Consider the following 15735-nt stretch of genomic DNA (forward strand, 5'->3'; position numbering starts at 1 on the left):
TTTACATGATCAAAATAAAAAATTAAAATGAATATGTTAAGCCAACAAACCCGTAAACTTTCATATCAACCATGCAATGATGGGTCTAACAATTCAAAATGCAATTTAATTTACAGTGAAGTTTATTTTACATTTAATCATTTAGCTGACGCCTTTATCCAAAGGGAATTACAAATGAGGAGAACAACATTTTAAAATTCTGTGAAAGTGCTTTTGTGCCTCACTTGCAGGTAAACATGTCAAGTCACCTTTATTTATATAGTGCTTTTTACAATGCCAATTGTTTCAAAGCAGCTTCACGGTGTTAAACAGGAAAATAATGCAGCAGAATTTGATTTGGCTGTACAGCTGCTCTGGAGAAAACAGTGACATCAGTGAAACCACAAGCAGTTCTGTCTTGGCAAGGTTGAGTTGATGTTATGGTCCTTCATCCAGCAAGAAATGTCTGTCAGGCAGGCTGAGATGCGAGCAGCTACCATCAAATCATCCGGCTGGAATGAGAGGTAGAGTTGTGTGTCAGCAGCCTAGCAGTGACATGAAAAGTCGTGCTTCTGAATGACAAATCCTAGTGATATCATGTAGATGTAGATGGAGAAGAGAAGCGGTCCAAGCACTGAGCCCTGAGGCACCCCAGTAGCTAGATGTTGCGATACATTTTTCGAGACACCCTGGAGGACCTACGTGTCATTTTAATATTATAATATTTTAATGTTTTATTTAAAGCCACAATATGTAATGTTTCATCGCTAGAGGTCACTTATTCAAAACAAAAGCGTAGCTTGATGACGCCTTGATCTTGATATTTTGCCGCAGACAACGGTTCCGCTTCTTCCGCTCATGCCTATGTGTGGTAACGCAGCACTGTTTTATCATATTAGATACATTTGAGTGTGTTGAAAGTTATGTTATAATGCTACTCTGTGCGTTCGCTCTGCCGCTACTATGAGACACTTGTTTACACTGCAGTGAGCTAGATCGATATTAGGCATGGTAAAACATGGTACTTGTGGTAAATCAAGAAAACGAGATTTAAACAATAAGGCTAACTGTGTTGAGCCATGGGTGTCGGAAGAAAAAAAAATGTGGGTGGGTCCTCTCAGAAAATGTTTACTAGAGTAACTGCCATTTACATTAAGTAAAAATATACCGCCTTGTTTGCTAAACATCTGGTTGGGCAAGACAAAATTATGGAAATCACCAAATTGTTGAGAGTGGAAAAAGTGTAGGGGTCATATTTTGAAGCAAATCAACCCGAGGTTTGAATCCGCCTTTTGCCGAACTCACTCTACTCCCTTTTCCCATCACATATCAGATCGGAAAGGCATTTATTTTCAATACAAATTTTAGAAAAGTGAAAATAATGCATCTAACGTGTTTAATAATAAGTGTTTATTGGTTAGAGGTAGGTAAATAGACGTGTTTAATAAGAGACGATAAAAGTGAGTGGGTCCAATATCATTGATTTTCATTGCACTTTGATATGTCTCAAATAGCATTTTTGTTTTGTTTTGTTTGTTTTTTTTTACATTGAAAGAGAACAATTGTTCAGATTTGACTAATGCACCAGTTTATAAAAACTAATACAAATATATTTGCTGTAATTTACTTAAAATAGAAGTCTATGGGACAAGACAAAAAATCTGTCCATTGACACTGTAAAATATTATTATTTAAATGAAATTTTAATTAAACCTGTTTATTTGTTTACATGATCATAATAAAAAATAAAAATGAATATGTTAAGCCAATAAACCCGTACATTTTTAATGTTGTAGATGCCATTTACATCAAGTACAAATATACTGTCTTGTTTGCTAAACATCTGGTTGGGCAAGACAAAATTACGGAAATCACCATATCATTGAGAGTGGAAATAGTGTAGGAGTAAGACGCAAGGCATCAAGTTTGGACACAAATTGACCCGAGGTTCGAATCTGCCTTTTTCCTAACTCACTCTACTCTCTTTTCCCATCACATATCAGATCGGAAAGGCATTTATTTTCAATAAAAATGATAGAAAATTTAAAATAAAGCATCTAACGTGTTTAATAATAAGTGTTTATCGGTTACGGGTAGGTAAACAGACATGTGCTGAATTAGAGACGATAAAAGTGAGTGGGTCCAATATCATTGATCGTAAAAAGTGGGTGGGTCTTGTCCCACCAACATACAATGGTTCCGACGCCCATGTCTTGAGCTATATAACAATGATTCGTTTTCTGTCAATGAATGTATCCAAACAGTTGCTCACCTCTGTAATAAAACACATAATATATTAAAGCATCGTTTTCTTCAAAATAAAACTGGAAATCGAGGATAACGCGGTTAAAATTTGGGATTAATGTAATTTCACAAGTCAACAAAATATCAGACTGTCCTCCAAAAAACAACAACTCTATAGGGAGTTTTTCAAGCACCTTATTACAACCTTTCTTTACGTTTTAAAGTCATGTGCCCTCTAGCTGGTGTAAAAATAAGGACAGTGTAGTGTTACGTCTGTCGTCATGAACACGCCAATCAAAATGCGTGTTCATTTAAATGCCATGCGTGGACTTTTTACCACCCTTTGTCATATTTCCATTTAGCAAAAATCTTTTTTTATTAACAACTACACCCACCCCACCCCTAAACCTACCCAATGATTTATAGCGCATATACACTTTATGAGCACATGCGTTCCCTGGGCTCGAACCCACGATTGCATGATCAGCTGATGTTGTATTTTGCAAAGCTCTATCAATTCAGCTACGCAAAACCCAAAATATGACGCAAATAAAAGGAAACAAAGCATTCAAATGAATTATTTCACGAATTAAAATGAAAGTGTCCTGTTGTCGATAAGGGCACAACTCTACTAAACGCTACTATGGGTCGTATTTCATGAATTAAAATGAAAGTGTCCTGTTGTAGATAGGGGCACAACTTTAGGAAACGCTCTTATGTATTTCAGGGAAGTGACAAACGACCTACAGTATAGGCGTAGTGGTTGGAGGACATGTTGCAAAATATATATCATTGTTCTAGTGGTTTTGGGATATTTCACTCCAAAAATCTTACATATTGTGCCTTTTAAAATGCATATTATATTATATTATAAAACTTTCACATTGTGAAATGATGGTAAATTGTTGTGAATGTATTTGCGGGATGCATCTTGTGTGAGGGATGATGTGTTCCCTGTTTGCAAATATAACCACTTGATAAGAAGTGTTTGCTGATCCTCCGGCACTGATGGTGAGTTATTGCCACCAGCAAAGACTCTCCACAGTCATGCAGGCTGTTTATATAATTATAATTCCTTACCAGGGGGAAGAAGAAATACACTGAAGGAGGGAGGGAGGGATGGAATGATAAATAAATGATTGATAGCGGGTAGAAGAGGGGCAGAAGAAAGTCTGACATGATTCAGGTGAAGAGGTTACAAATGTTCATATGGCACTGTGTGTGTGTGTGTGTGTGTGTGTGTGTGTGTGTGTGTGTGTGTGTGTGTGTGTGTGTGTGTGTGTGTGTGTGTGTGTGTGTGTGTGTGTGTGTGTGTGTGTGTGTGTGTGTGTGTGTGTGTGTGTGTGTGTGTGTGTGTGTGTGTGTGTGTGTGTGTGTGTGTGTGTGTGTGTGTGTCTGGGGGGGCTGCAAAAAAAGGAGGCAAAAAGGCTTGCAAAATTTTGTTCTGTTTCAGCCACCATAGGGAGCATGAAAATATGGAGACGGAGATGTTTTGTTTATCCTTAATGTGTTCAGTATTACAAATGGAAGGACCTGTAAAAGTGTTTGAGCCATGAATTGTAGATCTGTTACTTTGTCAATGACTCTTCCCAGAGTATTTGGATCTTGTCTTCTTTGCAATGTCTTTCAGATCCAAATAAAAGCATTCAAGTGTGTGTGTGTGTGTGTGTGTGTGTGTGTGTGTGTGTGTGTGTGTGTGTGTGTGTGTGTGTGTGTGTGTGTGTGTGTGTGTGTGTGTGTGTGTGTGTGTGTGTGTGTGTGTGTGTGTGTGTGTGTGTGTGTGTGTGTGTGTGTGTGTGTGTGTACGCGCATGCTGCCGAATTGATTATGTTTATACTTTGACATGTCTGTGCATGAAGCAAGGCTAATGTTTCTGAGTATAATAGGCTGATATGGATGTGAATTATTGGATGGAATATGAATTATTTAACAGGTGCATGAAGAAAACATTAATAGTGAATCTTGTTTTCTTAAAGCTACACTGTGTAACTTTTTTAGTCTATTCTTAGCTAAAAACACTTAGTTCTTTCAAAAATATATGTGCTCATTAATGTATATTTACTTCTTTCAAGTAATAAAGTATTCTCGTAAGTTTATAATATGCCATTGAAAATACATAAGGTAATGGGATCTAACGGTGGTCGCCATGTTGCCCCTCCATCTTGAAAGTACATTAGCCAAAGAGGGACATACCCGTAAATTCAAGCTTCGCCTTTGGCGTTTTAACCGGTTTTAACACTGTGCGCGTCAACTTGTTCAGACTTGTCTGGTGCATGCGCAGAGAGTTTTCATCTCAGCAGCTCCAGTAACAGAGTTATACGGAGTTTTCCTGGCTTGTTTATTCCTCAAAAGTCTGTTTTTCCTTGTGTGGTATTTCTGTGCGTTAATAACTCCGTAAGTAATAATAGTTATTGTCATTGTGGATGTGTTTCAGAGTGTGTCATCATGTAATTCAGTTGATGTTACCTCAGAAGTATTTTTGTGTCAACATACAATAGCGTAATGCTCACCTATATTTGAATAGTCATTCAGTTATTAACAATGTTTATTCGTTTATAGAAAATATTTGCTTGTAATGTATGTTGATGGAAATATGTATCAGGTCTGATCGGCATATTAACACTTGTTATACAGAGCTAAACCTGCGCACACACTTTTGTAACCGGACACCGCTTGTTAGCAGCGGCAGCTCCGCTCCTTTTAATGCAGCTGCATTTAGCGCCTATATATGGTACAATAAGCTCTGGTTTACGGTTACATTATACAAATGTAACTTATAAGTATAGTTATACAGTTCTTAACTTTGTATATTCTGTCATGTCATTATCATGTATATTTACCATCCTAATTTGTTCTCTCACAGAAACCACATTTATGTACATATCCATGCAAACCTGTTTATGCCTTGCAATTGGATGACTGAATAAACATTACTATCATCAAAGTTCACTCTGGATTAGCTGCAGTTCTTTCTAGCCGAATAATTAGGCCAGTTGAGTTCCAACCATCCCACTGCGCACAGAATATCCCACAGGCACCGTGTCGAATGTGGACGAGGTCGAACTGGAAGCCATATTAATCTTGGACTAAATCGGCCACCGTAGGAGTTAAAACGAAATCGGAATTGAACAGAACAGAAACTAAAATTCACTGGATGGTCATACACTGTTAGACATTTAGAAGAGATTTTACAGTAACTTACTGGCAACACTGTTGCCAGTAAGTTACTGTATTTGAGATTTACAGTACAATAACCGCATTTCAGTTTACAGTAACTACATGTTACTGTAATTATTTAATACAGTAACATTACTGTAAACCTTGGTTAACAGTGCATTAATCCTAATCCTATTCAATCATTAATTCTTACTGAATTACATTAATTCTTACATTAATTTATCCTACAGAAGTTCTAACATTTAATCCAAACAGACACAATTATTATTAAATATAAAATTCTTTATTTAAAACATTGCAAGTGCTTTAACTTAAACATGTACATGTGTGGAAAAAGTTCACTTTAAAACATCCTAGAATCAAATCTTATTTTCAGAAAATCATGTATAAAAGCAATCAGAGTGCATTCTATGTCACTTATTTTACATTTTATTTACATTTATGCATTTGACAGACGCGTTTATCCAAAGCGTCTTGCATTGCATTCAAGATACACATTTTAGATTTTGTCAGTTCTTGCTTTCCCTGGGAATTGAACCCATGACCTTGGCGTTACTAGCGCCACACTTTATTGTTTGAGCTACAATTTTAAAAACTCTGCAGAAAATAGTTGAAGAATACTGTAACTTTGGTGCAAAATACTTGTATACATGAATAAAATATAAACATAAAAAGCAAATGAATTCTGAAAGTATACACAAGTTTCATGTCTGTACCGATCTGTGCCATCTTGCACATTTGATGATTTCAAACAGGAACCAGGATTCTGCTCCATTATGGCAAGAAGAAGTCCCTCTAGATAAGAATTATATAAAGTTAGTCATACAATTTTAGTATACACAAACGTTTTACACTGTTGGAATTTAATCATTATTAAAATAATAATCCCATACGATTCATCATAATGGTAAAATAGTATATTATGCACAGTTAACACTTTGAGGTACACCTAGCTAAACGTATGCTGTCTAGTCTAATCCAGTCCTGCAATGGCTTCATGAAGATGTGAAATGAAATGTTCAGTTTTTGTTTTAGTTGGTGATTCAATGCTATGAATATTTTGAAGAATGTACTTTGTAGTGATGCTGAACCTGACTGCATATTACAGAGAGGTGTTTCTGTTATTAAGCTTAACAAAATTGATATAAAGTATCAAAGAAAACTGTCAGTACATAATAGTAGCAGCACAAACTACATGCTCCAAAAAAAGTCATATTCCTGAATCAACTCAACACGATTTCACAAACTATTTAATCAAAAACAACAATGTAACCTTTTATTGCAGGATGGATTACATGTATACTGCATTAGCTTTAGTTAGGTATCCTCAAACTTCAAACTTTGCTGCATTCACACGGGGCGCCAACGTTAACGCTTCTCATTTACTTTGACTTTTTTAACCGGCATGACGCCCTGTGTGAATGCAGCGCAAGTGTCTGTGTACATTACATATCCTATTAAAAAAGTGTCTCACCTAGTCCAAGTTTTTCCATTCAAACTCCATTAGGTGGCGAAGGCAGGATGACACTCTGTTGTTGATTACAGTTGTCTTCCTGTTAACAACTTCTCCAGTCTTCCGACTCACTCCGGTTTTGGTGGTGCATCTTGTTCCCTCCTTAAGAGAAAATTAAGTGAGAGAATAAAGATATTTTAAATTTCATCACCCTTCGTGCCTTTGCTTTAAATGTTTTTGGTAACACTTTAGAATAATGGTCCGTCATTAAACGGATAGTTCACCTAAAAAAAAATAAAAAAAACAACAATAAAAAAGTAAATTCTGTCATTTACTCGCCCTCAAGTTGTTCTAAACCTTTTAAAGAATGTTTGTAACCAAACAATTTTGAGGCACCATTCAGTTCCATAGTATAGGAAAAAATTACTATAGAAGTGAATGGTGCCTCAATCTGTTAGGTTACAAACATTCTTCATCTTCTTTTGTGTTCAGAAGAACAAAGAAATGTATTCAGGTTTAGAACAACATGAGCAACATTATTCTAAAGTTTTGCCATGTTTTTTTCATAAATTATATTTCATCTGTCAAAATCATCCAAAAATCATCCAGGACTGCTTAAATTCCAGAAAATAAAAATATATTCTGTCAATCCTGGACAAACACAGTTTTGGATTATTTTAGTATAACGTTAATATAATTTATGAAAAAATGGCTAGTTACAGCTAAAAAGAAGTGGAAAAACTAAATAATTTTGTGATTCAGTTAAACAGACCTGACTAAAACATACCAGAAAAACATTGAATTAACAGTAATATGTGGAGAAACAAAGAGGGGTAACGTTACTTACCGTTGTATGAGTTCCAGTGTCGCACAGCACAGGCAGGCTCCTGGTATTCTTATCTAAAATGTAAAATAAATCATGTCAATCCAAATGTAAAATTTGATAAAGAAACAAAAAAGACATTGTTTTTTCTCCAGTGACCAACGTTAACCACACGCTGACAGATAATATCTCATTAGCCAAGTTACTTGACTTAATGTTAATGTAATCTTTGCTTGTTAACGACGTTATTTTCGCAACTAAGTTAGCGGCCAATGTTAATTTACTAACTAACTTCGTCCTAATGTAAGCTTAATATGCTCAATAAACAAAATCTTCATTTTATTGGTAAGGTTTATTCAATAAACTCACTAAGTCTTTTTAAAAATAAAACGTTAACGTTACCTCAGTTTTTAGCACCAAAGCTGAAGCAAATGATAACCTAACGTTATCAGTATTGTCCGTGCCGTGAGCTCTCTCCTCGGCTCGGGCAAAACTTACGACGCTGCACTGGTTCCTAATCTAATTCAATAAACTCCTTTTTTAAAATAAAACATTAGGTTTACCTCAGTTTTTAGCACCAAAGCTTAAGCAAATGATAACCTAACGTTATCTAAAGTATGTTGTCCGTGCCGTGCCCGTGAGCTCTCTCCTCGGGCAAAACTTACGACGCTGCACTGGTTCCTAATATAAATCTAAAACAAATCCTGTCGATCCCAATTGTGCCAAAGAGGCCGTTGTGGTAAATACAGTATTATACTTTATTTTTTTTAAATACAGGAAATCACTGTATTTGGTGTCTAACGTCACAGAAAATTCCCATGATGCAACGGGAATTACAGTTATTTACTGTAAAGAGAATTTACAGTATTATACTGGGTGATATATAGTAAATAACTGTACAAATTACAGAAATGTCTAACAGTGTATACAAGTTCACCACTAGATGGGGGAAAATATCACACAGTGTAGCTTTAAGTTTGCAGATTCATTCAGATTGACTCTCTCCATCCACATAGCAAAATTGAAAATGTATCATTTCATGGGGGGATGCTTAAACTGGTTAATTGGTTATTTAGGTTATTTTACCTTATACAATGAAAAATGGTATTAGATTGGACAGGACAAGTCTAACTTTACCATAAAATACTGTAAACTTGGTTTATTGTTTTGCAATAGTTCTTCTAACCCTAAAAATTGAGGCACCTCTTGATGGAAATAACATCACAACATTAATTTTCATCACGAGGTGCATCAACTTTTGGTCCAGATCTTGTATTGACAATGCAAGAGTCCAGCACTCTGTATAGTCTCCTCCAGCACATCCCAAAGACTTTCAATGAATTCGAGGTCTGGACTCAAGAGGTGAAAATGATTCCTCATGCTCCCTCCCAACCATTCTTTCACAGTCTGAGGTTGATGAATCTTGACATTGCCATCCTGGAATATGGCCATGATGTTTCTTCCTACATGGTTGTATAAGAAATCAAAAGCTACACAATCCATCAATTGGTTGGAAGAATGTTGCCAAACGTTTAACATAGAAACACAAAACTCACTGCAATAAGGATACAATCATAGACTCTTAAGCATTTGCCTATTTAAATCCAAACAGCAACTTTTTTTTTGGCTGGGTGTACATAGATGCCAATCATCCATATTTTTGACTGACATTTGAGTTTGTACAGACATTTTATTTACTGAACCGTGAACACGGCTCATTTCCCAGATCATCAGGTACTGAGGTTCCCATGATGCTGTTTCATTTGAGATGAAATCCTCATTGATTTTTCCTCATTCCTGAAAGCACTGACATTCACACCGATGCAAAACATGATGCACACACAATCACACTGTAATTTCCTCAAGGCTGTTGCATGGGAAAACACAATTGCTTAAAAAAGTATTGTTTGACACACTACTGTGAGCTTGTGTTTTAACCCGCACTGTTCAGTCATCTAAATTCAATCTGTCATTTACAAACTGCAAATTGTTTACAGCAAAACAAACTTGTATCAAATTGTTTAAATATTGATTTTATTTGAGGGGACCAAACCAGGGCACCTGGAAGAACAAGCTCTAAAATGTGATTGAATGAGCCAAATCCATGATATACACAGTAAACAAATTTGATTTATTAATGGAATTAACCAGTTCTACCAGAAAGACTCGGGAGGCCAGATGAAGTACAATAAAATAGCAAGTTTATTATCAGACCAGCAAGTATTATAATTCAAGGTTCTTTGGCGTAGAACGGACTCTGTATTTCCTGCCTGAAGATGAAGGCAGTGGCGCAGCCGACCCCCTGGGAGGTACAGATGGGGACCATCCTGGTGGTGGAGGGAAGGATGGAAGTAATGTTGGCGTCAGCATCTGAGAATCTTTTATACTCTGAGATTTAGGACATGATTGGTTTGGTCTGAATGTAATGAGTGACGTAACATTGAATCTTTCTGGCAGAACTTGCGCTAGAGCCTCATTGCATTGAAAATAGCTAAATAAAGGTAAAAGCAACTAAAAGTTAAAAGCAAAAAGATAATTGCATCTTTTTTCATAATTCTGACTTTTTTTCTCACAATTTTGAGTTTAGATATAAACTCAGAATAGTGACATATAAACTCGTAATTCTGACTTTTTTCCTGCAATTGTGATTTTCTGTCTCAAATTTGTGACTTTATTTCTTACAATTCTGACTTTATATCTCCCGATTCTGAGTTTTTTTTACTCACAATTTAGATTTTGGATATAAAGTCAAAATTGAGAGATTAAAAACTCACAATTTGTGAGAAAAAAGTCAATTGTGAGATATGAACTAATTCTGACTTTTTTCTTGCAATTTTCAGCTTTTCTCACAATTATGACTTTATTTCTTATATTTATGGGTTTAGATCTCACAGTTCTGAATTTTTTCTTACAATTTAGATTTTAGAGTCAGAATTATGAGATTAAAAACTCACAATAATGAGAAAAAAAGTCAGAATTGTGAGATATAAACTAGTAATTCTGACTTTTTTTTATAATTGTTTATATCACAGTTCAGAATTTTTTCTTACAATTGTAATTTTAGATATAAAGTCAGAATTATGAAATTAAAAACAATTGTGAGAAAAAAGTCAGAATAGTGAGATATAAACTCGTAATTCTGACATTTGTCTTGCAATTGTGAGTTTTTATCACGCGTTAATTCAGACTTTTTTTCTCAATTTCAATTTTAGATATTAAAGAATTGTAAGCTAACTCTGAATAGCAAGGGAAAAAATTTAATTGTTAGATATAAACTCGTAATTCTGACTTTTTTCTCACAATTATGACTTTATTTCTTATATTTATGGGTTTAGATCTCACAGTTCTGAATTTTTTCTTAAAATTTAGATTTTAGAGTCAGAATTATGAGATTAAAAACTCACAATAATGAGAAAAAAAGTCAGAATATAAACTAGTAATTCTGACTTTTTTTTATAATTGTTCATATCACAGTTCAGAATTTTTTCTCACAATTGTAATTTTAGATATAAAGTCAGAATTATGAAATTAAAACATAATAGTGAGATATAAATTCGTAATTCTTTTTTATCACGCGTTAATTCAGACTTTTTTTTCTCAATTTCAATTTTAGATATTAAATCAGAATTGTAAGCTAACTCTGAATAGCAAGGGAAAAAAAATTTAATTGTTAGATATAAACTCGTAATTCTGACTTTTTTCTTGCAACTGTGTTTTTATCTCGCAATTCTGAATTTATTTAGCCTGACAAGCCAGACCCACATCAAAATGTTGGGTCTGGGAACACACCATTGGCAGGGCTCAATCCGAGGGGCGGGATAAACGGTTGTAGCGCTACAACCAACCAGAGCAACGAAGAATGTGAAGCGGAGCTAGTTGATAGATTAAACTTTTGCCGTATCCGGTCGGTAAAACTCCGAACATATCATGCGTAACCGCCGCAACTGTGCCGTCATGATGTTAAGCCCGCCCACCGACTCTACACAAGATGTGATTGGCCTGACCAGAGTTTGGTTTTTCCAGCTTGCAAGCCAACGGAGAGTTGCTAGACTACCCTGGCTGCAAATTATATTTGCTGCCGCTAGGGTGCGTCTAGATTTCTAGGCTAGAATTTATTCTCACATTTTTGAATTGTGAGATATAAACTCATTCTGATGTTTTTTTTCTCACTATTGTGACTTTATTTCTTGCCATTCTGTGTTTATATCTCAACTTTTTTAGATATAAAAACAGAATTGTAAGCTATATACTTAAAACTGCAAGAAAAAAGTTGCAATTACCTTTCTTTTATTCTATGGTGGAAACAAGCTTCCATAAGCTTTTGCTTTGTGCTTGGTCCTCACTAAATTTAGTGTGTGTGTATTGTGTCTAGAGTGTGTCCTTTATAGTGCCTTTATCCAATCAAAGCGGTCTGTGAGCAGACTTTAATTATACATCTTTGTGTCTGTTTCCCTCGCTACTGTCTGTCTTTTTTTTTTTTGCAGCATCTTTTGAAGTTGCTCTTCACCCTCTTAAAGTAACTTGTTGGTTGACAGACAATTTGCTGCTTGGCTGCCCATCACAAATGGACGGATCCGGAGATAAAAGAGCAGGGAGAACGATAACGCTGAAGCCTCTTATAATTTCAGTCGAATCACAAAATCCAGTGGCAGTTTGGTGTCACGACTAAAATTAGATCTTCTTAAGGCTACGCTCTTAAAAAGCGTCGATGGACAGTGTATTTGTATAGGTATTATTCCGTAAGACCCTGAGGGATTTGTGATGGTAGTGAAAGAAACGTCTCGTCATTCCTGGGACAGTAAGAGCTCAAACTTAAATCGCTTGATGGAGAAGTAGGGTCAGAACTGAGGTCAAGAGGAAAAAATACATTATTTTTATTTTGACCTTATCACAGTGTGTGCTTTTTTGCAGTTTAAAATGGGGGCTGAGCAAGGCCGCTGGAGCGATTGTTAATAAGATGAACACAACACACGTCCCGCGAGCAGCGGGACTTTTATTATGCCACAGCGCCATTTCCGCTTTTCCGGTCATGAGTATGAGGTAACGCAGCTGCTATGACACGTGTTCACACTACAGTGAGAGTAAAGCATTTCTGCAAAATAAAACCAGAAACCGAGGGGAACGCAGATATGACGCCATTGACAGGCGACTCCCTCACACGTCCCGGTTCCTCAGTTAAAATAGCAGTTTTCTCACGATTTGCGAATAGTTGGAAACACTTGGGATATTGTAAGTACTCAACTGAAAAAAAATATATAACACTGGCCTTGTGGTTTTTGGATATTTTACTGCAAAAATGTTACATAGTGCAGTTTTAATGTAATTTAATTTGAAATGACTTAAACATCCAAGTTGGTTGTACTTAAAAATTGAAGGCAGCTACTTTTTTACAGTGATAAATTGACAAAAAAATGTCCCCCTAATTCAACTTAAAAACTTAAAGGCACAATATGTAAGATTTTTGGATTAAAATATCCAAAAACAATTAGAACAATGTTCAATATTTTGTTGACTTGTGTACTTAAATTATCCCAAGTTTCCAAAAATGTTTAAATCCAGAGAAATAAGCCATTTTAAGCCAACCTTAGTGGAGCAATTAGGCTTAAGAAATCATTTAGTTGGTGATACAAGCATGAAAATTGCCTTGAGTACGCTCGTGCGCTCTGTTGAATAAACTCAGATGAATGAGTTTTTCCTTGGTGTCCTGCTGACAAATGAAACTGAAATGAATCTGTCCCAGTTAGTTTTCTCACCTGTTATAATGGCTTCTGCCATGTCTGCAGCAAATGTATAGGCAGAGGCCGAGGGTTTATCCTTTTACCAGCTTTTACCAAGCAATTTGATGTATGGGATACAACTAAGTTCATGCCTTAACCCTACACTTATGGTGCGTTCACACCGGACGCGATTCGCGCGATTCGCGCGAGTGATTTACATGTTAAGTCAATGCAGAGACGCGAAATGGCATTCTGCGGCGCGATTCGTGCGAATGAGGCGGCGAGATTCGCGCGATTCGCGCGATTGAGGCGGCGAGAAGGACGCGACTTGAGCGTTTTGAACGCGCGATTCGCGCGAAACGCTCAAGTTGAAAAATCTGAACTTTGGCGGATATTTCGCGCCGCGTTAACCAATCAGGAGCTTGCTCTAGTAGTGACAACAATGAAGAGAAAATCTGTATATTAATATCTGGTTCAGACAATATGATTATCACTGTGATAACATTAAATGACATGAAACACAACCCAGTCTCTTTTTGTTAAATGCAAGTTTATGTATGATCAATAATACAAAAGTATAAGTAATGTATAACAAGCTATACATGAAATAAAGCAAACAATGCAGTCAAACATTCAAAGTCAGTGCTAGTAGGCTAACGTTACAACTGCAACATACAGTTATAGCCTAAAAATATAAAGTAATGAAACTTATCTTTGCCCTCAGCCTAAACGATTTGCCAGGGAACAAATTATAGATCCATGAGACCAAAGATCGGCCGTTACAAGACGAATTATAGCTCGAGACACACCACAGAGACATCAGAGCCAGCGGTAGACGGCAGAAGGACTGGCCGAGGAAAGGTTGCCCTCGCCGGCTTTCACGTGCGCTGAGCGCGCTGTCCGCTGGAGCTCACAGCTCCGACAACGGCAGATAAAATGTTCAAATAGGCACTGTTTATGTAAATACACCACAGATTTGAGCTTTAAACAACTACATTATCGACTGAAAAAGTCTTAAAACTACGTTTTGTCACACATTAACAGTAGATATGAACAAAAAAAAAGACATGTAAACACAGCCCATGTCAGCCATTTCTCAACGAGACGAGCTGCTGGCGGAAGCCCCGCCCATGACGCGAATTCGCATCTGTTGTGCAGTGAATGTCACGCGCGATTCGCGCAAATTTCACGCGCGATTCGCGCGAGTAAACTAAAAATGTACACGCGTCCACCTTCGCGCGATTAGCGCGAATTATTCGCGCGAATCGCGTCCGGTGTGAACGCCACATTAGTCTGATCGTTCATCCAATGCCATTTATATCCTGTGTTATCTGTACACCATCCGGTTAACTAAAACCCCATTAACCTTGGCTTGGCTCTCCCGCGCTGGCACAACCTGTCAATTCAGATGCGGCTATCTAACTGTTTTGGGGTAGATTAGACAGCATTTGGGATACTAACTTTACAATTAGCTGACATTGAACCCCACTCTGAGTTTAACAGCAATACAATATCACCAGTGTGCCCTGGTAGTGCAGAAATTCACTCTTGTCTAATCTATCTATAATCAACAAATCAACACAACTGTATTTTGATGCGTTAATAGTTGATCTTTAGAATAATCTAAAACATATAAAATAAAATGACACCAAATCGTCCTTAATGAAAAAACCCCAATATATTTCTATCGGAAAATTGATTTTTTGAGGATCCGGGGTCGGCCATCTTGAAAATAATTTCAAGTGGCTGAGAGTGTTTTCTTGTCAAGCAATCCTTAGAGACAGCTCAAAGCAATTTTCATGCTTGTATCACCAACTAAATGATTTCTTTAGCCTAATTGCTCTACTAAGGTGGTGGCCATCTTGAAAAATGGCCGCCATCTTGAAATTTCAAGTAGCTGTGGGTGGCTTATTGTCTAGTGACCATCAGAGACTGCTCATGCCAATTTTCATTGTATCACCAAATAAACCACTATATCACTTAACTGCTCCACTAAGGTGCCATCTTGAAATTTCAATTTCAATTTTCTTGTCAAGTGACCCATGGAGACTGCTCGTGCCAATTTTCACGCTTGTATCATAAACTGAACGATTCTGCCAAACATAAGCACTTAGCCGCTCCACTACTAGGCCTTCAAAATATATTTTTGCGCCCTCTTTTAGAATTAATTAATATCAATAGAGGTCTCTATGGAGAATTCCCTAGTTCTGTTTTGAACACATTTAATGATTTTTTTTATGGATTTGAATATATTTTTAAAAAATCTCAAAGACTATTTATTATAAAGTTTTAGATTTTTTTGTTTTGTTAGAAATATAGATTTTTTCTGTGAATTTGTGTTT

The sequence above is a fragment of the Gobio gobio genome (genome assembly GCF_949357685.1).
Source record: "Gobio gobio genome assembly, chromosome: 24".
Classification (NCBI taxonomy): domain Eukaryota; kingdom Metazoa; phylum Chordata; class Actinopteri; order Cypriniformes; family Gobionidae; genus Gobio; species Gobio gobio.